The sequence below is a fragment of the Schistocerca nitens genome, chromosome 6, assembly GCF_023898315.1.
Source record: "Schistocerca nitens isolate TAMUIC-IGC-003100 chromosome 6, iqSchNite1.1, whole genome shotgun sequence".
NCBI lineage: Eukaryota > Metazoa > Arthropoda > Insecta > Orthoptera > Acrididae > Schistocerca > Schistocerca nitens.
This window is the reverse complement of record NC_064619.1, coordinates 115,590,098-115,610,328: the sequence shown is the minus strand read 5'-3', so window position 1 is coordinate 115,610,328 and position 20,231 is coordinate 115,590,098. Positions and strand designations below refer to the sequence as shown.

General features: G+C 49.9%; 35 non-coding genes across 35 annotated transcripts; all 35 read left to right on the top strand.

The window, feature by feature from the left end:
- Positions 1-352: 352 nt before the first annotated feature.
- Trnat-cgu (transfer RNA threonine (anticodon CGU)) lies at positions 353-424 on the top strand. Its single transcript has one exon. It is a non-coding gene; the product is annotated as a tRNA-Thr (tRNA).
- Positions 425-757: 333 nt separating this feature from the next.
- On the top strand, positions 758-831 carry Trnan-guu (transfer RNA asparagine (anticodon GUU)). The gene has a single exon. It is a non-coding gene; the product is annotated as a tRNA-Asn (tRNA).
- A 497-nt stretch (positions 832-1,328) lies between these two features.
- On the top strand, positions 1,329-1,402 carry Trnan-guu (transfer RNA asparagine (anticodon GUU)). The gene has a single exon. It is a non-coding gene; the product is annotated as a tRNA-Asn (tRNA).
- Positions 1,403-2,090: 688 nt separating this feature from the next.
- Trnat-cgu (transfer RNA threonine (anticodon CGU)) lies at positions 2,091-2,162 on the top strand. Its single transcript has one exon. It is a non-coding gene; the product is annotated as a tRNA-Thr (tRNA).
- Positions 2,163-2,495: 333 nt separating this feature from the next.
- On the top strand, positions 2,496-2,569 carry Trnan-guu (transfer RNA asparagine (anticodon GUU)). The gene has a single exon. It is a non-coding gene; the product is annotated as a tRNA-Asn (tRNA).
- Positions 2,570-3,066: 497 nt separating this feature from the next.
- On the top strand, positions 3,067-3,140 carry Trnan-guu (transfer RNA asparagine (anticodon GUU)). The gene has a single exon. It is a non-coding gene; the product is annotated as a tRNA-Asn (tRNA).
- A 688-nt stretch (positions 3,141-3,828) lies between these two features.
- Trnat-cgu (transfer RNA threonine (anticodon CGU)) lies at positions 3,829-3,900 on the top strand. The gene has a single exon. It is a non-coding gene; the product is annotated as a tRNA-Thr (tRNA).
- A 333-nt stretch (positions 3,901-4,233) lies between these two features.
- Trnan-guu (transfer RNA asparagine (anticodon GUU)) lies at positions 4,234-4,307 on the top strand. Its single transcript has one exon. It is a non-coding gene; the product is annotated as a tRNA-Asn (tRNA).
- Positions 4,308-4,804: 497 nt separating this feature from the next.
- Positions 4,805-4,878, top strand: Trnan-guu (transfer RNA asparagine (anticodon GUU)). Its single transcript has one exon. It is a non-coding gene; the product is annotated as a tRNA-Asn (tRNA).
- Positions 4,879-5,566: 688 nt separating this feature from the next.
- On the top strand, positions 5,567-5,638 carry Trnat-cgu (transfer RNA threonine (anticodon CGU)). The gene has a single exon. It is a non-coding gene; the product is annotated as a tRNA-Thr (tRNA).
- A 333-nt stretch (positions 5,639-5,971) lies between these two features.
- Trnan-guu (transfer RNA asparagine (anticodon GUU)) lies at positions 5,972-6,045 on the top strand. The gene has a single exon. It is a non-coding gene; the product is annotated as a tRNA-Asn (tRNA).
- Positions 6,046-6,542: 497 nt separating this feature from the next.
- Trnan-guu (transfer RNA asparagine (anticodon GUU)) lies at positions 6,543-6,616 on the top strand. Its single transcript has one exon. It is a non-coding gene; the product is annotated as a tRNA-Asn (tRNA).
- Positions 6,617-7,113: 497 nt separating this feature from the next.
- On the top strand, positions 7,114-7,187 carry Trnan-guu (transfer RNA asparagine (anticodon GUU)). Its single transcript has one exon. It is a non-coding gene; the product is annotated as a tRNA-Asn (tRNA).
- Positions 7,188-7,875: 688 nt separating this feature from the next.
- On the top strand, positions 7,876-7,947 carry Trnat-cgu (transfer RNA threonine (anticodon CGU)). The gene has a single exon. It is a non-coding gene; the product is annotated as a tRNA-Thr (tRNA).
- A 333-nt stretch (positions 7,948-8,280) lies between these two features.
- On the top strand, positions 8,281-8,354 carry Trnan-guu (transfer RNA asparagine (anticodon GUU)). The gene has a single exon. It is a non-coding gene; the product is annotated as a tRNA-Asn (tRNA).
- Positions 8,355-8,851: 497 nt separating this feature from the next.
- On the top strand, positions 8,852-8,925 carry Trnan-guu (transfer RNA asparagine (anticodon GUU)). The gene has a single exon. It is a non-coding gene; the product is annotated as a tRNA-Asn (tRNA).
- Positions 8,926-9,613: 688 nt separating this feature from the next.
- Trnat-cgu (transfer RNA threonine (anticodon CGU)) lies at positions 9,614-9,685 on the top strand. Its single transcript has one exon. It is a non-coding gene; the product is annotated as a tRNA-Thr (tRNA).
- A 333-nt stretch (positions 9,686-10,018) lies between these two features.
- Trnan-guu (transfer RNA asparagine (anticodon GUU)) lies at positions 10,019-10,092 on the top strand. Its single transcript has one exon. It is a non-coding gene; the product is annotated as a tRNA-Asn (tRNA).
- A 497-nt stretch (positions 10,093-10,589) lies between these two features.
- Trnan-guu (transfer RNA asparagine (anticodon GUU)) lies at positions 10,590-10,663 on the top strand. Its single transcript has one exon. It is a non-coding gene; the product is annotated as a tRNA-Asn (tRNA).
- A 497-nt stretch (positions 10,664-11,160) lies between these two features.
- On the top strand, positions 11,161-11,234 carry Trnan-guu (transfer RNA asparagine (anticodon GUU)). The gene has a single exon. It is a non-coding gene; the product is annotated as a tRNA-Asn (tRNA).
- A 497-nt stretch (positions 11,235-11,731) lies between these two features.
- On the top strand, positions 11,732-11,805 carry Trnan-guu (transfer RNA asparagine (anticodon GUU)). Its single transcript has one exon. It is a non-coding gene; the product is annotated as a tRNA-Asn (tRNA).
- A 497-nt stretch (positions 11,806-12,302) lies between these two features.
- Trnan-guu (transfer RNA asparagine (anticodon GUU)) lies at positions 12,303-12,376 on the top strand. The gene has a single exon. It is a non-coding gene; the product is annotated as a tRNA-Asn (tRNA).
- Positions 12,377-13,064: 688 nt separating this feature from the next.
- Trnat-cgu (transfer RNA threonine (anticodon CGU)) lies at positions 13,065-13,136 on the top strand. The gene has a single exon. It is a non-coding gene; the product is annotated as a tRNA-Thr (tRNA).
- A 333-nt stretch (positions 13,137-13,469) lies between these two features.
- Positions 13,470-13,543, top strand: Trnan-guu (transfer RNA asparagine (anticodon GUU)). Its single transcript has one exon. It is a non-coding gene; the product is annotated as a tRNA-Asn (tRNA).
- A 688-nt stretch (positions 13,544-14,231) lies between these two features.
- On the top strand, positions 14,232-14,303 carry Trnat-cgu (transfer RNA threonine (anticodon CGU)). Its single transcript has one exon. It is a non-coding gene; the product is annotated as a tRNA-Thr (tRNA).
- Positions 14,304-14,636: 333 nt separating this feature from the next.
- Trnan-guu (transfer RNA asparagine (anticodon GUU)) lies at positions 14,637-14,710 on the top strand. Its single transcript has one exon. It is a non-coding gene; the product is annotated as a tRNA-Asn (tRNA).
- Positions 14,711-15,207: 497 nt separating this feature from the next.
- Positions 15,208-15,281, top strand: Trnan-guu (transfer RNA asparagine (anticodon GUU)). Its single transcript has one exon. It is a non-coding gene; the product is annotated as a tRNA-Asn (tRNA).
- A 497-nt stretch (positions 15,282-15,778) lies between these two features.
- Trnan-guu (transfer RNA asparagine (anticodon GUU)) lies at positions 15,779-15,852 on the top strand. The gene has a single exon. It is a non-coding gene; the product is annotated as a tRNA-Asn (tRNA).
- A 497-nt stretch (positions 15,853-16,349) lies between these two features.
- On the top strand, positions 16,350-16,423 carry Trnan-guu (transfer RNA asparagine (anticodon GUU)). Its single transcript has one exon. It is a non-coding gene; the product is annotated as a tRNA-Asn (tRNA).
- Positions 16,424-16,920: 497 nt separating this feature from the next.
- Trnan-guu (transfer RNA asparagine (anticodon GUU)) lies at positions 16,921-16,994 on the top strand. The gene has a single exon. It is a non-coding gene; the product is annotated as a tRNA-Asn (tRNA).
- A 688-nt stretch (positions 16,995-17,682) lies between these two features.
- Positions 17,683-17,754, top strand: Trnat-cgu (transfer RNA threonine (anticodon CGU)). The gene has a single exon. It is a non-coding gene; the product is annotated as a tRNA-Thr (tRNA).
- Positions 17,755-18,087: 333 nt separating this feature from the next.
- On the top strand, positions 18,088-18,161 carry Trnan-guu (transfer RNA asparagine (anticodon GUU)). Its single transcript has one exon. It is a non-coding gene; the product is annotated as a tRNA-Asn (tRNA).
- Positions 18,162-18,658: 497 nt separating this feature from the next.
- Positions 18,659-18,732, top strand: Trnan-guu (transfer RNA asparagine (anticodon GUU)). The gene has a single exon. It is a non-coding gene; the product is annotated as a tRNA-Asn (tRNA).
- Positions 18,733-19,420: 688 nt separating this feature from the next.
- On the top strand, positions 19,421-19,492 carry Trnat-cgu (transfer RNA threonine (anticodon CGU)). Its single transcript has one exon. It is a non-coding gene; the product is annotated as a tRNA-Thr (tRNA).
- A 333-nt stretch (positions 19,493-19,825) lies between these two features.
- On the top strand, positions 19,826-19,899 carry Trnan-guu (transfer RNA asparagine (anticodon GUU)). Its single transcript has one exon. It is a non-coding gene; the product is annotated as a tRNA-Asn (tRNA).
- The last annotated feature ends 332 nt before the right edge of the window (positions 19,900-20,231 follow it).

Genomic DNA, 20,231 nt, shown 5'->3' with positions numbered 1-20,231 from the left:
CTGTTGGCCGAGAGACGTGCAGTCGCCTTACATGAAGCCCCATGGGCAACGCCAGTGCCACTGTGGACAACAGCATACTGTAGCCAGAGAGAGGAGCCGAAAGGCGCATTTCGCAGTCGAGCCACGCTATCCCACAAGCTGTGCACTAGGACAGGATTGTGCAGACCGCAAACTTCTGGTGGCCCGACGCTCGTCGTCGATCGTAAGGGCGAAACAGTCAAGAGATTTGGAAAACGGCAATGTGGACACCCCCTGCAGCAGCTGTGTGCCAAATCCGATATCTGGTCGAGGGCTGCAAGATTCAGTATGATGAAGTGACAATTCGGGGATAGCTCACAAACGCTAAGCTGCCGCCTTCTTAGCTCAGTGGTAGAGCACTGGTCTCGTAAACCAGGGGTCGTGAGTTCGAACCTCACAGAAGGCATTCATTTTTTTAACCTTCCTGCAAGGAGCGGAGCTATCTCGAGCAGCATCTAACACATGGCAGTACACTGAATGAAAGGGATGTTCTACAGCCTATGAAAAGTATTCTACTGGCCTCAGAGGTTTTCTGAATGCATAGGCACAACAGTGGTTTGTATGCATTTTGTAGTATAATGTCATGCTTGGCGATGTCATTCGTGTACGAGCCTCGCTACAGTGTGCATGCACGTTATCCATGTGAAGAGGCGCAAGCAGATGCTACCATTCTGCGAGATTCCTGCAGAAGGTATACGAATTGCGTTGATATACAGAGCACAAGTGAGCCAAATTCAAGGCCTCCGTGGCGCAATTGGCTAGCGCGTTCGGCTGTTAACCGAAAGGTTGGTGGTTCGAGCCCACCCGGGGGCGAAATCGTTTTAACCGGCACCGAGGTGAGGACATACGTCAACTTTGTTAGAGATACACAGCTAGCGTGACAATTTGGCTGTGTTTGAGTGATGCCACAGAGCCTTATACACATTCAGCCAAGTGACACTGTAGGTAAAAACATGGCCCTACACAGACGTTCTACTCTTTTCCTATTTATTCGTCATGTGTGCACTGCAGTAGAGCGACGCCCACTACAAAAGACGTATTCTTTACATTCAATTTCAGCGTATACGTCGCGACTGCCATATGACAGGGCCTGTCTCTCGATGTCGATTTGTATTTGGTGTCTCTTAAGTGTCGATCTGCAGTGGGCCGCTGTTGGCCGAGAGACACGTATTCGTGTACGAGCCTCGCTACAGTGTGCATGCACGTTATCCATGTGAAGAGGCGCAAGCAGATGCTACCATTCTGCGAGATTCCTGCAGAAGGTATACGAATTGCGTTGATATACAGAGCACAAGTGAGCCAAATTCAAGGCCTCCGTGGCGCAATCGGCTAGCGCGTTCGGCTGTTAACCGAAAGGTTGGTGGTTCGAGCCCACCCGGGGGCGAAATCGTTTTAACCGGCACCGAGGTGAGGACATACGTCAACTTTGTTAGAGATACACAGCTAGCGTGACAATTTGGCTGTGTTTGAGTGATGCCACAGAGCCTTATACACATTCAGCCAAGTGACACTGTAGGTAAAAACATGGCCCTACACAGACGTTCTACTCTTTTCCTATTTATTCGTCATGTGTGCACTGCAGTAGAGCGACGCCCACTACAAAAGACGTATTCTTTACATTCAATTTCAGCGTATACGTCGCGACTGCCATATGACAGGGCCTGTCTCTCGATGTCGATTTGTATTTGGTGTCTCTTAAGTGTCGATCTGCAGTGGGCCGCTGTTGGCCGAGAGACGTGCAGTCGCCTTACATGAAGCCCCATGGGCAACGCCAGTGCCACTGTGGACAACAGCATACTGTAGCCAGAGAGAGGAGCCGAAAGGCGCATTTCGCAGTCGAGCCACGCTATCCCACAAGCTGTGCACTAGGACAGGATTGTGCAGACCGCAAACTTCTGGTGGCCCGACGCTCGTCGTCGATCGTAAGGGCGAAACAGTCAAGAGATTTGGAAAACGGCAATGTGGACACCCCCTGCAGCAGCTGTGTGCCAAATCCGATATCTGGTCGAGGGCTGCAAGATTCAGTATGATGAAGTGACAATTCGGGGATAGCTCACAAACGCTAAGCTGCCGCCTTCTTAGCTCAGTGGTAGAGCACTGGTCTCGTAAACCAGGGGTCGTGAGTTCGAACCTCACAGAAGGCATTCATTTTTTTAACCTTCCTGCAAGGAGCGGAGCTATCTCGAGCAGCATCTAACACATGGCAGTACACTGAATGAAAGGGATGTTCTACAGCCTATGAAAAGTATTCTACTGGCCTCAGAGGTTTTCTGAATGCATAGGCACAACAGTGGTTTGTATGCATTTTGTAGTATAATGTCATGCTTGGCGATGTCATTCGTGTACGAGCCTCGCTACAGTGTGCATGCACGTTATCCATGTGAAGAGGCGCAAGCAGATGCTACCATTCTGCGAGATTCCTGCAGAAGGTATACGAATTGCGTTGATATACAGAGCACAAGTGAGCCAAATTCAAGGCCTCCGTGGCGCAATCGGCTAGCGCGTTCGGCTGTTAACCGAAAGGTTGGTGGTTCGAGCCCACCCGGGGGCGAAATCGTTTTAACCGGCACCGAGGTGAGGACATACGTCAACTTTGTTAGAGATACACAGCTAGCGTGACAATTTGGCTGTGTTTGAGTGATGCCACAGAGCCTTATACACATTCAGCCAAGTGACACTGTAGGTAAAAACATGGCCCTACACAGACGTTCTACTCTTTTCCTATTTATTCGTCATGTGTGCACTGCAGTAGAGCGACGCCCACTACAAAAGACGTATTCTTTACATTCAATTTCAGCGTATACGTCGCGACTGCCATATGACAGGGCCTGTCTCTCGATGTCGATTTGTATTTGGTGTCTCTTAAGTGTCGATCTGCAGTGGGCCGCTGTTGGCCGAGAGACACGTATTCGTGTACGAGCCTCGCTACAGTGTGCATGCACGTTATCCATGTGAAGAGGCGCAAGCAGATGCTACCATTCTGCGAGATTCCTGCAGAAGGTATACGAATTGCGTTGATATACAGAGCACAAGTGAGCCAAATTCAAGGCCTCCGTGGCGCAATCGGCTAGCGCGTTCGGCTGTTAACCGAAAGGTTGGTGGTTCGAGCCCACCCGGGGGCGAAATCGTTTTAACCGGCACCGAGGTGAGGACATACGTCAACTTTGTTAGAGATACACAGCTAGCGTGACAATTTGGCTGTGTTTGAGTGATGCCACAGAGCCTTATACACATTCAGCCAAGTGACACTGTAGGTAAAAACATGGCCCTACACAGACGTTCTACTCTTTTCCTATTTATTCGTCATGTGTGCACTGCAGTAGAGCGACGCCCACTACAAAAGACGTATTCTTTACATTCAATTTCAGCGTATACGTCGCGACTGCCATATGACAGGGCCTGTCTCTCGATGTCGATTTGTATTTGGTGTCTCTTAAGTGTCGATCTGCAGTGGGCCGCTGTTGGCCGAGAGACGTGCAGTCGCCTTACATGAAGCCCCATGGGCAACGCCAGTGCCACTGTGGACAACAGCATACTGTAGCCAGAGAGAGGAGCCGAAAGGCGCATTTCGCAGTCGAGCCACGCTATCCCACAAGCTGTGCACTAGGACAGGATTGTGCAGACCGCAAACTTCTGGTGGCCCGACGCTCGTCGTCGATCGTAAGGGCGAAACAGTCAAGAGATTTGGAAAACGGCAATGTGGACACCCCCTGCAGCAGCTGTGTGCCAAATCCGATATCTGGTCGAGGGCTGCAAGATTCAGTATGATGAAGTGACAATTCGGGGATAGCTCACAAACGCTAAGCTGCCGCCTTCTTAGCTCAGTGGTAGAGCACTGGTCTCGTAAACCAGGGGTCGTGAGTTCGAACCTCACAGAAGGCATTCATTTTTTTAACCTTCCTGCAAGGAGCGGAGCTATCTCGAGCAGCATCTAACACATGGCAGTACACTGAATGAAAGGGATGTTCTACAGCCTATGAAAAGTATTCTACTGGCCTCAGAGGTTTTCTGAATGCATAGGCACAACAGTGGTTTGTATGCATTTTGTAGTATAATGTCATGCTTGGCGATGTCATTCGTGTACGAGCCTCGCTACAGTGTGCATGCACGTTATCCATGTGAAGAGGCGCAAGCAGATGCTACCATTCTGCGAGATTCCTGCAGAAGGTATACGAATTGCGTTGATATACAGAGCACAAGTGAGCCAAATTCAAGGCCTCTGTGGCGCAATCGGCTAGCGCGTTCGGCTGTTAACCGAAAGGTTGGTGGTTCGAGCCCACCCGGGGGCGAAATCGTTTTAACCGGCACCGAGGTGAGGACATACGTCAACTTTGTTAGAGATACACAGCTAGCGTGACAATTTGGCTGTGTTTGAGTGATGCCACAGAGCCTTATACACATTCAGCCAAGTGACACTGTAGGTAAAAACATGGCCCTACACAGACGTTCTACTCTTTTCCTATTTATTCGTCATGTGTGCACTGCAGTAGAGCGACGCCCACTACAAAAGACGTATTCTTTACATTCAATTTCAGCGTATACGTCGCGACTGCCATATGACAGGGCCTGTCTCTCGATGTCGATTTGTATTTGGTGTCTCTTAAGTGTCGATCTGCAGTGGGCCGCTGTTGGCCGAGAGACACGTATTCGTGTACGAGCCTCGCTACAGTGTGCATGCACGTTATCCATGTGAAGAGGCGCAAGCAGATGCTACCATTCTGCGAGATTCCTGCAGAAGGTATACGAATTGCGTTGATATACAGAGCACAAGTGAGCCAAATTCAAGGCCTCCGTGGCGCAATCGGCTAGCGCGTTCGGCTGTTAACCGAAAGGTTGGTGGTTCGAGCCCACCCGGGGGCGAAATCGTTTTAACCGGCACCGAGGTGAGGACATACGTCAACTTTGTTAGAGATACACAGCTAGCGTGACAATTTGGCTGTGTTTGAGTGATGCCACAGAGCCTTATACACATTCAGCCAAGTGACACTGTAGGTAAAAACATGGCCCTACACAGACGTTCTACTCTTTTCCTATTTATTCGTCATGTGTGCACTGCAGTAGAGCGACGCCCACTACAAAAGACGTATTCTTTACATTCAATTTCAGCGTATACGTCGCGACTGCCATATGACAGGGCCTGTCTCTCGATGTCGATTTGTATTTGGTGTCTCTTAAGTGTCGATCTGCAGTGGGCCGCTGTTGGCCGAGAGACGTGCAGTCGCCTTACATGAAGCCCCATGGGCAACGCCAGTGCCACTGTGGACAACAGCATACTGTAGCCAGAGAGAGGAGCCGAAAGGCGCATTTCGCAGTCGAGCCACGCTATCCCACAAGCTGTGCACTAGGACAGGATTGTGCAGACCGCAAACTTCTGGTGGCCCGACGCTCGTCGTCGATCGTAAGGGCGAAACAGTCAAGAGATTTGGAAAACGGCAATGTGGACACCCCCTGCAGCAGCTGTGTGCCAAATCCGATATCTGGTCGAGGGCTGCAAGATTCAGTATGATGAAGTGACAATTCGGGGATAGCTCACAAACGCTAAGCTGCCGCCTTCTTAGCTCAGTGGTAGAGCACTGGTCTCGTAAACCAGGGGTCGTGAGTTCGAACCTCACAGAAGGCATTCATTTTTTTAACCTTCCTGCAAGGAGCGGAGCTATCTCGAGCAGCATCTAACACATGGCAGTACACTGAATGAAAGGGATGTTCTACAGCCTATGAAAAGTATTCTACTGGCCTCAGAGGTTTTCTGAATGCATAGGCACAACAGTGGTTTGTATGCATTTTGTAGTATAATGTCATGCTTGGCGATGTCATTCGTGTACGAGCCTCGCTACAGTGTGCATGCACGTTATCCATGTGAAGAGGCGCAAGCAGATGCTACCATTCTGCGAGATTCCTGCAGAAGGTATACGAATTGCGTTGATATACAGAGCACAAGTGAGCCAAATTCAAGGCCTCCGTGGCGCAATCGGCTAGCGCGTTCGGCTGTTAACCGAAAGGTTGGTGGTTCGAGCCCACCCGGGGGCGAAATCGTTTTAACCGGCACCGAGGTGAGGACATACGTCAACTTTGTTAGAGATACACAGCTAGCGTGACAATTTGGCTGTGTTTGAGTGATGCCACAGAGCCTTATACACATTCAGCCAAGTGACACTGTAGGTAAAAACATGGCCCTACACAGACGTTCTACTCTTTTCCTATTTATTCGTCATGTGTGCACTGCAGTAGAGCGACGCCCACTACAAAAGACGTATTCTTTACATTCAATTTCAGCGTATACGTCGCGACTGCCATATGACAGGGCCTGTCTCTCGATGTCGATTTGTATTTGGTGTCTCTTAAGTGTCGATCTGCAGTGGGCCGCTGTTGGCCGAGAGACACGTATTCGTGTACGAGCCTCGCTACAGTGTGCATGCACGTTATCCATGTGAAGAGGCGCAAGCAGATGCTACCATTCTGCGAGATTCCTGCAGAAGGTATACGAATTGCGTTGATATACAGAGCACAAGTGAGCCAAATTCAAGGCCTCCGTGGCGCAATCGGCTAGCGCGTTCGGCTGTTAACCGAAAGGTTGGTGGTTCGAGCCCACCCGGGGGCGAAATCGTTTTAACCGGCACCGAGGTGAGGACATACGTCAACTTTGTTAGAGATACACAGCTAGCGTGACAATTTGGCTGTGTTTGAGTGATGCCACAGAGCCTTATACACATTCAGCCAAGTGACACTGTAGGTAAAAACATGGCCCTACACAGACGTTCTACTCTTTTCCTATTTATTCGTCATGTGTGCACTGCAGTAGAGCGACGCCCACTACAAAAGACGTATTCTTTACATTCAATTTCAGCGTATACGTCGCGACTGCCATATGACAGGGCCTGTCTCTCGATGTCGATTTGTATTTGGTGTCTCTTAAGTGTCGATCTGCAGTGGGCCGCTGTTGGCCGAGAGACACGTATTCGTGTACGAGCCTCGCTACAGTGTGCATGCACGTTATCCATGTGAAGAGGCGCAAGCAGATGCTACCATTCTGCGAGATTCCTGCAGAAGGTATACGAATTGCGTTGATATACAGAGCACAAGTGAGCCAAATTCAAGGCCTCCGTGGCGCCATCGGCTAGCGCGTTCGGCTGTTAACCGAAAGGTTGGTGGTTCGAGCCCACCCGGGGGCGAAATCGTTTTAACCGGCACCGAGGTGAGGACATACGTCAACTTTGTTAGAGATACACAGCTAGCGTGACAATTTGGCTGTGTTTGAGTGATGCCACAGAGCCTTATACACATTCAGCCAAGTGACACTGTAGGTAAAAACATGGCCCTACACAGACGTTCTACTCTTTTCCTATTTATTCGTCATGTGTGCACTGCAGTAGAGCGACGCCCACTACAAAAGACGTATTCTTTACATTCAATTTCAGCGTATACGTCGCGACTGCCATATGACAGGGCCTGTCTCTCGATGTCGATTTGTATTTGGTGTCTCTTAAGTGTCGATCTGCAGTGGGCCGCTGTTGGCCGAGAGACGTGCAGTCGCCTTACATGAAGCCCCATGGGCAACGCCAGTGCCACTGTGGACAACAGCATACTGTAGCCAGAGAGAGGAGCCGAAAGGCGCATTTCGCAGTCGAGCCACGCTATCCCACAAGCTGTGCACTAGGACAGGATTGTGCAGACCGCAAACTTCTGGTGGCCCGACGCTCGTCGTCGATCGTAAGGGCGAAACAGTCAAGAGATTTGGAAAACGGCAATGTGGACACCCCCTGCAGCAGCTGTGTGCCAAATCCGATATCTGGTCGAGGGCTGCAAGATTCAGTATGATGAAGTGACAATTCGGGGATAGCTCACAAACGCTAAGCTGCCGCCTTCTTAGCTCAGTGGTAGAGCACTGGTCTCGTAAACCAGGGGTCGTGAGTTCGAACCTCACAGAAGGCATTCATTTTTTTAACCTTCCTGCAAGGAGCGGAGCTATCTCGAGCAGCATCTAACACATGGCAGTACACTGAATGAAAGGGATGTTCTACAGCCTATGAAAAGTATTCTACTGGCCTCAGAGGTTTTCTGAATGCATAGGCACAACAGTGGTTTGTATGCATTTTGTAGTATAATGTCATGCTTGGCGATGTCATTCGTGTACGAGCCTCGCTACAGTGTGCATGCACGTTATCCATGTGAAGAGGCGCAAGCAGATGCTACCATTCTGCGAGATTCCTGCAGAAGGTATACGAATTGCGTTGATATACAGAGCACAAGTGAGCCAAATTCAAGGCCTCCGTGGCGCAATCGGCTAGCGCGTTCGGCTGTTAACCGAAAGGTTGGTGGTTCGAGCCCACCCGGGGGCGAAATCGTTTTAACCGGCACCGAGGTGAGGACATACGTCAACTTTGTTAGAGATACACAGCTAGCGTGACAATTTGGCTGTGTTTGAGTGATGCCACAGAGCCTTATACACATTCAGCCAAGTGACACTGTAGGTAAAAACATGGCCCTACACAGACGTTCTACTCTTTTCCTATTTATTCGTCATGTGTGCACTGCAGTAGAGCGACGCCCACTACAAAAGACGTATTCTTTACATTCAATTTCAGCGTATACGTCGCGACTGCCATATGACAGGGCCTGTCTCTCGATGTCGATTTGTATTTGGTGTCTCTTAAGTGTCGATCTGCAGTGGGCCGCTGTTGGCCGAGAGACACGTATTCGTGTACGAGCCTCGCTACAGTGTGCATGCACGTTATCCATGTGAAGAGGCGCAAGCAGATGCTACCATTCTGCGAGATTCCTGCAGAAGGTATACGAATTGCGTTGATATACAGAGCACAAGTGAGCCAAATTCAAGGCCTCCGTGGCGCAATCGGCTAGCGCGTTCGGCTGTTAACCGAAAGGTTGGTGGTTCGAGCCCACCCGGGGGCGAAATCGTTTTAACCGGCACCGAGGTGAGGACATACGTCAACTTTGTTAGAGATACACAGCTAGCGTGACAATTTGGCTGTGTTTGAGTGATGCCACAGAGCCTTATACACATTCAGCCAAGTGACACTGTAGGTAAAAACATGGCCCTACACAGACGTTCTACTCTTTTCCTATTTATTCGTCATGTGTGCACTGCAGTAGAGCGACGCCCACTACAAAAGACGTATTCTTTACATTCAATTTCAGCGTATACGTCGCGACTGCCATATGACAGGGCCTGTCTCTCGATGTCGATTTGTATTTGGTGTCTCTTAAGTGTCGATCTGCAGTGGGCCGCTGTTGGCCGAGAGACGTGCAGTCGCCTTACATGAAGCCCCATGGGCAACGCCAGTGCCACTGTGGACAACAGCATACTGTAGCCAGAGAGAGGAGCCGAAAGGCGCATTTCGCAGTCGAGCCACGCTATCCCACAAGCTGTGCACTAGGACAGGATTGTGCAGACCGCAAACTTCTGGTGGCCCGACGCTCGTCGTCGATCGTAAGGGCGAAACAGTCAAGAGATTTGGAAAACGGCAATGTGGACAGCCCCTGCAGCAGCTGTGTGCCAAATCCGATATCTGGTCGAGGGCTGCAAGATTCAGTATGATGAAGTGACAATTCGGGGATAGCTCACAAACGCTAAGCTGCCGCCTTCTTAGCTCAGTGGTAGAGCACTGGTCTCGTAAACCAGGAGTCGTGAGTTCGAACCTCACAGAAGGCATTCATTTTTTTAACCTTCCTGCAAGGAGCGGAGCTATCTCGAGCAGCATCTAACACATGGCAGTACACTGAATGAAAGGGATGTTCTACAGCCTATGAAAAGTATTCTACTGGCCTCAGAGGTTTTCTGAATGCATAGGCACAACAGTGGTTTGTATGCATTTTGTAGTATAATGTCATGCTTGGCGATGTCATTCGTGTACGAGCCTCGCTACAGTGTGCATGCACGTTATCCATGTGAAGAGGCGCAAGCAGATGCTACCATTCTGCGAGATTCCTGCAGAAGGTATACGAATTGCGTTGATATACAGAGCACAAGTGAGCCAAATTCAAGGCCTCCGTGGCGCAATCGGCTAGCGCGTTCGGCTGTTAACCGAAAGGTTGGTGGTTCGAGCCCACCCGGGGGCGAAATCGTTTTAACCGGCACCGAGGTGAGGACATACGTCAACTTTGTTAGAGATACACAGCTAGCGTGACAATTTGGCTGTGTTTGAGTGATGCCACAGAGCCTTATACACATTCAGCCAAGTGACACTGTAGGTAAAAACATGGCCCTACACAGACGTTCTACTCTTTTCCTATTTATTCGTCATGTGTGCACTGCAGTAGAGCGACGCCCACTACAAAAGACGTATTCTTTACATTCAATTTCAGCGTATACGTCGCGACTGCCATATGACAGGGCCTGTCTCTCGATGTCGATTTGTATTTGGTGTCTCTTAAGTGTCGATCTGCAGTGGGCCGCTGTTGGCCGAGAGACACGTATTCGTGTACGAGCCTCGCTACAGTGTGCATGCACGTTATCCATGTGAAGAGGCGCAAGCAGATGCTACCATTCTGCGAGATTCCTGCAGAAGGTATACGAATTGCGTTGATATACAGAGCACAAGTGAGCCAAATTCAAGGCCTCCGTGGCGCAATCGGCTAGCGCGTTCGGCTGTTAACCGAAAGGTTGGTGGTTCGAGCCCACCCGGGGGCGAAATCGTTTTAACCGGCACCGAGGTGAGGACATACGTCAACTTTGTTAGAGATACACAGCTAGCGTGACAATTTGGCTGTGTTTGAGTGATGCCACAGAGCCTTATACACATTCAGCCAAGTGACACTGTAGGTAAAAACATGGCCCTACACAGACGTTCTACTCTTTTCCTATTTATTCGTCATGTGTGCACTGCAGTAGAGCGACGCCCACTACAAAAGACGTATTCTTTACATTCAATTTCAGCGTATACGTCGCGACTGCCATATGACAGGGCCTGTCTCTCGATGTCGATTTGTATTTGGTGTCTCTTAAGTGTCGATCTGCAGTGGGCCGCTGTTGGCCGAGAGACACGTATTCGTGTACGAGCCTCGCTACAGTGTGCATGCACGTTATCCATGTGAAGAGGCGCAAGCAGATGCTACCATTCTGCGAGATTCCTGCAGAAGGTATACGAATTGCGTTGATATACAGAGCACAAGTGAGCCAAATTCAAGGCCTCCGTGGCGCAATCGGCTAGCGCGTTCGGCTGTTAACCGAAAGGTTGGTGGTTCGAGCCCACCCGGGGGCGAAATCGTTTTAACCGGCACCGAGGTGAGGACATACGTCAACTTTGTTAGAGATACACAGCTAGCGTGACAATTTGGCTGTGTTTGAGTGATGCCACAGAGCCTTATACACATTCAGCCAAGTGACACTGTAGGTAAAAACATGGCCCTACACAGACGTTCTACTCTTTTCCTATTTATTCGTCATGTGTGCACTGCAGTAGAGCGACGCCCACTACAAAAGACGTATTCTTTACATTCAATTTCAGCGTATACGTCGCGACTGCCATATGACAGGGCCTGTCTCTCGATGTCGATTTGTATTTGGTGTCTCTTAAGTGTCGATCTGCAGTGGGCCGCTGTTGGCCGAGAGACACGTATTCGTGTACGAGCCTCGCTACAGTGTGCATGCACGTTATCCATGTGAAGAGGCGCAAGCAGATGCTACCATTCTGCGAGATTCCTGCAGAAGGTATACGAATTGCGTTGATATACAGAGCACAAGTGAGCCAAATTCAAGGCCTCCGTGGCGCAATCGGCTAGCGCGTTCGGCTGTTAACCGAAAGGTTGGTGGTTCGAGCCCACCCGGGGGCGAAATCGTTTTAACCGGCACCGAGGTGAGGACATACGTCAACTTTGTTAGAGATACACAGCTAGCGTGACAATTTGGCTGTGTTTGAGTGATGCCACAGAGCCTTATACACATTCAGCCAAGTGACACTGTAGGTAAAAACATGGCCCTACACAGACGTTCTACTCTTTTCCTATTTATTCGTCATGTGTGCACTGCAGTAGAGCGACGCCCACTACATAAGACGTATTCTTTACATTCAATTTCAGCGTATACGTCGCGACTGCCATATGACAGGGCCTGTCTCTCGATGTCGATTTGTATTTGGTGTCTCTTAAGTGTCGATCTGCAGTGGGCCGCTGTTGGCCGAGAGACACGTATTCGTGTACGAGCCTCGCTACAGTGTGCATGCACGTTATCCATGTGAAGAGGCGCAAGCAGATGCTACCATTCTGCGAGATTCCTGCAGAAGGTATACGAATTGCGTTGATATACAGAGCACAAGTGAGCCAAATTCAAGGCCTCCGTGGCGCAATCGGCTAGCGCGTTCGGCTGTTAACCGAAAGGTTGGTGGTTCGAGCCCACCCGGGGGCGAACTCGTTTTAACCGGCACCGAGGTGAGGACATACGTCAACTTTGTTAGAGATACACAGCTAGCGTGACAATTTGGCTGTGTTTGAGTGATGCCACAGAGCCTTATACACATTCAGCCAAGTGACACTGTAGGTAAAAACATGGCCCTACACAGACGTTCTACTCTTTTCCTATTTATTCGTCATGTGTGCACTGCAGTAGAGCGACGCCCACTACAAAAGACGTATTCTTTACATTCAATTTCAGCGTATACGTCGCGACTGCCATATGACAGGGCCTGTCTCTCGATGTCGATTTGTATTTGGTGTCTCTTAAGTGTCGATCTGCAGTGGGCCGCTGTTGGCCGAGAGACGTGCAGTCGCCTTACATGAAGCCCCATGGGCAACGCCAGTGCCACTGTGGACAACAGCATACTGTAGCCAGAGAGAGGAGCCGAAAGGCGCATTTCGCAGTCGAGCCACGCTATCCCACAAGCTGTGCACTAGGACAGGATTGTGCAGACCGCAAACTTCTGGTGGCCCGACGCTCGTCGTCGATCGTAAGGGCGAAACAGTCAAGAGATTTGGAAAACGGCAATGTGGACACCCCCTGCAGCAGCTGTGTGCCAAATCCGATATCTGGTCGAGGGCTGCAAGATTCAGTATGATGAAGTGACAATTCGGGGAAAGCTCACAAACGCTAAGCTGCCGCCTTCTTAGCTCAGTGGTAGAGCACTGGTCTCGTAAACCAGGGGTCGTGAGTTCGAACCTCACAGAAGGCATTCATTTTTTTAACCTTCCTGCAAGGAGCGGAGCTATCTCGAGCAGCATCTAACACATGGCAGTACACTGAATGAAAGGGATGTTCTACAGCCTATGAAAAGTATTCTACTGGCCTCAGAGGTTTTCTGAATGCATAGGCACAACAGTGGTTTGTATGCATTTTGTAGTATAATGTCATGCTTGGCGATGTCATTCGTGTACGAGCCTCGCTACAGTGTGCATGCACGTTATCCATGTGAAGAGGCGCAAGCAGATGCTACCATTCTGCGAGATTCCTGCAGAAGGTATACGAATTGCGTTGATATACAGAGCACAAGTGAGCCAAATTCAAGGCCTCCGTGGCGCAATCGGCTAGCGCGTTCGGCTGTTAACCGAAAGGTTGGTGGTTCGAGCCCACCCGGGGGCGAAATCGTTTTAACCGGCACCGAGGTGAGGACATACGTCAACTTTGTTAGAGATACACAGCTAGCGTGACAATTTGGCTGTGTTTGAGTGATGCCACAGAGCCTTATACACATTCAGCCAAGTGACACTGTAGGTAAAAACATGGCCCTACACAGACGTTCTACTCTTTTCCTATTTATTCGTCATGTGTGCACTGCAGTAGAGCGACGCCCACTACAAAAGACGTATTCTTTACATTCAATTTCAGCGTATACGTCGCGACTGCCATATGACAGGGCCTGTCTCTCGATGTCGATTTGTATTTGGTGTCTCTTAAGTGTCGATCTGCAGTGGGCCGCTGTTGGCCGAGAGACGTGCAGTCGCCTTACATGAAGCCCCATGGGCAACGCCAGTGCCACTGTGGACAACAGCATACTGTAGCCAGAGAGAGGAGCCGAAAGGCGCATTTCGCAGTCGAGCCACGCTATCCCACAAGCTGTGCACTAGGACAGGATTGTGCAGACCGCAAACTTCTGGTGGCCCGACGCTCGTCGTCGATCGTAAGGGCGAAACAGTCAAGAGATTTGGAAAACGGCAATGTGGACACCCCCTGCAGCAGCTGTGTGCCAAATCCGATATCTGGTCGAGGGCTGCAAGATTCAGTATGATGAAGTGACAATTCGGGGATAGCTCACAAACGCTAAGCTGCCGCCTTCTTAGCTCAGTGGTAGAGCACTGGTCTCGTAAACCAGGGGTCGTGAGTTCGAACCTCACAGAAGGCATTCATTTTTTTAACCTTCCTGCAAGGAGCGGAGCTATCTCGAGCAGCATCTAACACATGGCAGTACACTGAATGAAAGGGATGTTCTACAGCCTATGAAAAGTATTCTACTGGCCTCAGAGGTTTTCTGAATGCATAGGCACAACAGTGGTTTGTATGCATTTTGTAGTATAATGTCATGCTTGGCGATGTCATTCGTGTACGAGCCTCGCTACAGTGTGCATGCACGTTATCCATGTGAAGAGGCGCAAGCAGATGCTACCATTCTGCGAGATTCCTGCAGAAGGTATACGAATTGCGTTGATATACAGAGCACAAGTGAGCCAAATTCAAGGCCTCCGTGGCGCAATCGGCTAGCGCGTTCGGCTGTTAACCGAAAGGTTGGTGGTTCGAGCCCACCCGGGGGCGAAATCGTTTTAACCGGCACCGAGGTGAGGACATACGTCAACTTTGTTAGAGATACACAGCTAGCGTGACAATTTGGCTGTGTTTGAGTGATGCCACAGAGCCTTATACACATTCAGCCAAGTGACACTGTAGGTAAAAACATGGCCCTACACAGACGTTCTACTCTTTTCCTATTTATTCGTCATGTGTGCACTGCAGTAGAGCGACGCCCACTACAAAAGACGTATTCTTTACATTCAATTTCAGCGTATACGTCGCGACTGCCATATGACAGGGCCTGTCTCTCGATGTCGATTTGTATTTGGTGTCTCTTAAGTGTCGATCTGCAGTGGGCCGCTGTTGGCCGAGAGACACGTATTCGTGTACGAGCCTCGCTACAGTGTGCATGCACGTTATCCATGTGAAGAGGCGCAAGCAGATGCTACCATTCTGCGAGATTCCTGCAGAAGGTATACGAATTGCGTTGATATACAGAGCACAAGTGAGCCAAATTCAAGGCCTCCGTGGCGCAATCGGCTAGCGCGTTCGGCTGTTAACCGAAAGGTTGGTGGTTCGAGCCCACCCGGGGGCGAAATCGTTTTAACCGGCACCGAGGTGAGGACATACGTCAACTTTGTTAGAGATACACAGCTAGCGTGACAATTTGGCTGTGTTTGAGTGATGCCACAGAGCCTTATACACATTCAGCCAAGTGACACTGTAGGTAAAAACATGGCCCTACACAGACGTTCTACTCTTTTCCTATTTATTCGTCATGTGTGCACTGCAGTAGAGCGACGCCCACTACAAAAGACGTATTCTTTACATTCAATTTCAGCGTATACGTCGCGACTGCCATATGACAGGGCCTGTCTCTCGATGTCGATTTGTATTTGGTGTCTCTTAAGTGTCGATCTGCAGTGGGCCGCTGTTGGCCGAGAGACACGTATTCGTGTACGAGCCTCGCTACAGTGTGCATGCACGTTATCCATGTGAAGAGGCGCAAGCAGATGCTACCATTCTGCGAGATTCCTGCAGAAGGTATACGAATTGCGTTGATATACAGAGCACAAGTGAGCCAAATTCAAGGCCTCCGTGGCGCAATCGGCTAGCGCGTTCGGCTGTTAACCGAAAGGTTGGTGGTTCGAGCCCACCCGGGGGCGAAATCGTTTTAACCGGCACCGAGGTGAGGACATACGTCAACTTTGTTAGAGATACACAGCTAGCGTGACAATTTGGCTGTGTTTGAGTGATGCCACAGAGCCTTATACACATTCAGCCAAGTGACACTGTAGGTAAAAACATGGCCCTACACAGACGTTCTACTCTTTTCCTATTTATTCGTCATGTGTGCACTGCAGTAGAGCGACGCCCACTACAAAAGACGTATTCTTTACATTCAATTTCAGCGTATACGTCGCGACTGCCATATGACAGGGCCTGTCTCTCGATGTCGATTTGTATTTGGTGTCTCTTAAGTGTCGATCTGCAGTGGGCCGCTGTTGGCCGAGAGACACGTATTCGTGTACGAGCCTCGCTACAGTGTGCATGCACGTTATCCATGTGAAGAGGCGCAAGCAGATGCTACCATTCTGCGAGATTCCTGCAGAAGGTATACGAATTGCGTTGATATACAGAGCACAAGTGAGCCAAATTCAAGGCCTCCGTGGCGCAATCGGCTAGCGCGTTCGGCTGTTAACCGAAAGGTTGGTGGTTCGAGCCCACCCGGGGGCGAAATCGTTTTAACCGGCACCGAGGTGAGGACATACGTCAACTTTGTTAGAGATACACAGCTAGCGTGACAATTTGGCTGTGTTTGAGTGATGCCACAGAGCCTTATACACATTCAGCCAAGTGACACTGTAGGTAAAAACATGGCCCTACACAGACGTTCTACTCTTTTCCTATTTATTCGTCATGTGTGCACTGCAGTAGAGCGACGCCCACTACATAAGACGTATTCTTTACATTCAATTTCAGCGTATACGTCGCGACTGCCATATGACAGGGCCTGTCTCTCGATGTCGATTTGTATTTGGTGTCTCTTAAGTGTCGATCTGCAGTGGGCCGCTGTTGGCCGAGAGACACGTATTCGTGTACGAGCCTCGCTACAGTGTGCATGCACGTTATCCATGTGAAGAGGCGCAAGCAGATGCTACCATTCTGCGAGATTCCTGCAGAAGGTATACGAATTGCGTTGATATACAGAGCACAAGTGAGCCAAATTCAAGGCCTCCGTGGCGCAATCGGCTAGCGCGTTCGGCTGTTAACCGAAAGGTTGGTGGTTCGAGCCCACCCGGGGGCGAACTCGTTTTAACCGGCACCGAGGTGAGGACATACGTCAACTTTGTTAGAGATACACAGCTAGCGTGACAATTTGGCTGTGTTTGAGTGATGCCACAGAGCCTTATACACATTCAGCCAAGTGACACTGTAGGTAAAAACATGGCCCTACACAGACGTTCTACTCTTTTCCTATTTATTCGTCATGTGTGCACTGCAGTAGAGCGACGCCCACTACAAAAGACGTATTCTTTACATTCAATTTCAGCGTATACGTCGCGACTGCCATATGACAGGGCCTGTCTCTCGATGTCGATTTGTATTTGGTGTCTCTTAAGTGTCGATCTGCAGTGGGCCGCTGTTGGCCGAGAGACGTGCAGTCGCCTTACATGAAGCCCCATGGGCAACGCCAGTGCCACTGTGGACAACAGCATACTGTAGCCAGAGAGAGGAGCCGAAAGGCGCATTTCGCAGTCGAGCCACGCTATCCCACAAGCTGTGCACTAGGACAGGATTGTGCAGACCGCAAACTTCTGGTGGCCCGACGCTCGTCGTCGATCGTAAGGGCGAAACAGTCAAGAGATTTGGAAAACGGCAATGTGGACACCCCCTGCAGCAGCTGTGTGCCAAATCCGATATCTGGTCGAGGGCTGCAAGATTCAGTATGATGAAGTGACAATTCGGGGAAAGCTCACAAACGCTAAGCTGCCGCCTTCTTAGCTCAGTGGTAGAGCACTGGTCTCGTAAACCAGGGGTCGTGAGTTCGAACCTCACAGAAGGCATTCATTTTTTTAACCTTCCTGCAAGGAGCGGAGCTATCTCGAGCAGCATCTAACACATGGCAGTACACTGAATGAAAGGGATGTTCTACAGCCTATGAAAAGTATTCTACTGGCCTCAGAGGTTTTCTGAATGCATAGGCACAACAGTGGTTTGTATGCATTTTGTAGTATAATGTCATGCTTGGCGATGTCATTCGTGTACGAGCCTCGCTACAGTGTGCATGCACGTTATCCATGTGAAGAGGCGCAAGCAGATGCTACCATTCTGCGAGATTCCTGCAGAAGGTATACGAATTGCGTTGATATACAGAGCACAAGTGAGCCAAATTCAAGGCCTCCGTGGCGCAATCGGCTAGCGCGTTCGGCTGTTAACCGAAAGGTTGGTGGTTCGAGCCCACCCGGGGGCGAAATCGTTTTAACCGGCACCGAGGTGAGGACATACGTCAACTTTGTTAGAGATACACAGCTAGCGTGACAATTTGGCTGTGTTTGAGTGATGCCACAGAGCCTTATACACATTCAGCCAAGTGACACTGTAGGTAAAAACATGGCCCTACACAGACGTTCTACTCTTTTCCTATTTATTCGTCATGTGTGCACTGCAGTAGAGCGACGCCCACTACAAAAGACGTATTCTTTACATTCAATTTCAGCGTATACGTCGCGACTGCCATATGACAGGGCCTGTCTCTCGATGTCGATTTGTATTTGGTGTCTCTTAAGTGTCGATCTGCAGTGGGCCGCTGTTGGCCGAGAGACACGTATTCGTGTACGAGCCTCGCTACAGTGTGCATGCACGTTATCCATGTGAAGAGGCGCAAGCAGATGCTACCATTCTGCGAGATTCCTGCAGAAGGTATACGAATTGCGTTGATATACAGAGCACAAGTGAGCCAAATTCAAGGCCTCCGTGGCGCAATCGGCTAGCGCGTTCGGCTGTTAACCGAAAGGTTGGTGGTTCGAGCCCACCCGGGGGCGAAATCGTTTTAACCGGCACCGAGGTGAGGACATACGTCAACTTTGTTAGAGATACACAGCTAGCGTGACAATTTGGCTGTGTTTGAGTGATGCCACAGAGCCTTATACACATTCAGCCAAGTGACACTGTAGGTAAAAACATGGCCCTACACAGACGTTCTACTCTTTTCCTATTTATTCGTCATGTGTGCACTGCAGTAGAGCGACGCCCACTACAAAAGACGTATTCTTTACATTCAATTTCAGCGTATACGTCGCGACTGCCATATGACAGGGCCTGTCTCTCGATGTCGATTTGTATTTGGTGTCTCTTAAGTGTCGATCTGCAGTGGGCCGCTGTTGGCCGAGAGACGTGCAGTCGCCTTACATGAAGCCCCATGGGCAACGCCAGTGCCACTGTGGACAACAGCATACTGTAGCCAGAGAGAGGAGCCGAAAGGCGCATTTCGCAGTCGAGCCACGCTATCCCACAAGCTGTGCACTAGGACAGGATTGTGCAGACCGCAAACTTCTGGTGGCCCGACGCTCGTCGTCGATCGTAAGGGCGAAACAGTCAAGAGATTTGGAAAACGGCAATGTGGACACCCCCTGCAGCAGCTGTGTGCCAAATCCGATATCTGGTCGAGGGCTGCAAGATTCAGTATGATGAAGTGACAATTCGGGGAAAGCTCACAAACGCTAAGCTGCCGCCTTCTTAGCTCAGTGGTAGAGCACTGGTCTCGTAAACCAGGGGTCGTGAGTTCGAACCTCACAGAAGGCATTCATTTTTTTAACCTTCCTGCAAGGAGCGGAGCTATCTCGAGCAGCATCTAACACATGGCAGTACACTGAATGAAAGGGATGTTCTACAGCCTATGAAAAGTATTCTACTGGCCTCAGAGGTTTTCTGAATGCATAGGCACAACAGTGGTTTGTATGCATTTTGTAGTATAATGTCATGCTTGGCGATGTCATTCGTGTACGAGCCTCGCTACAGTGTGCATGCACGTTATCCATGTGAAGAGGCGCAAGCAGATGCTACCATTCTGCGAGATTCCTGCAGAAGGTATACGAATTGCGTTGATATACAGAGCACAAGTGAGCCAAATTCAAGGCCTCCGTGGCGCAATCGGCTAGCGCGTTCGGCTGTTAACCGAAAGGTTGGTGGTTCGAGCCCACCCGGGGGCGAAATCGTTTTAACCGGCACCGAGGTGAGGACATACGTCAACTTTGTTAGAGATACACAGCTAGCGTGACAATTTGGCTGTGTTTGAGTGATGCCACAGAGCCTTATACACATTCAGCCAAGTGACACTGTAGGTAAAAACATGGCCCTACACAGACGTTCTACTCTTTTCCTATTTATTCGTCATGTGTGCACTGCAGTAGAGCGACGCCCACTACAAAAGACGTATTCTTTACATTCAATTTCAGCGTATACGTCGCGACTGCCATATGACAGGGCCTGTCTCTCGATGTCGATTTGTATTTGGTGTCTCTTAAGTGTCGATCTGCAGTGG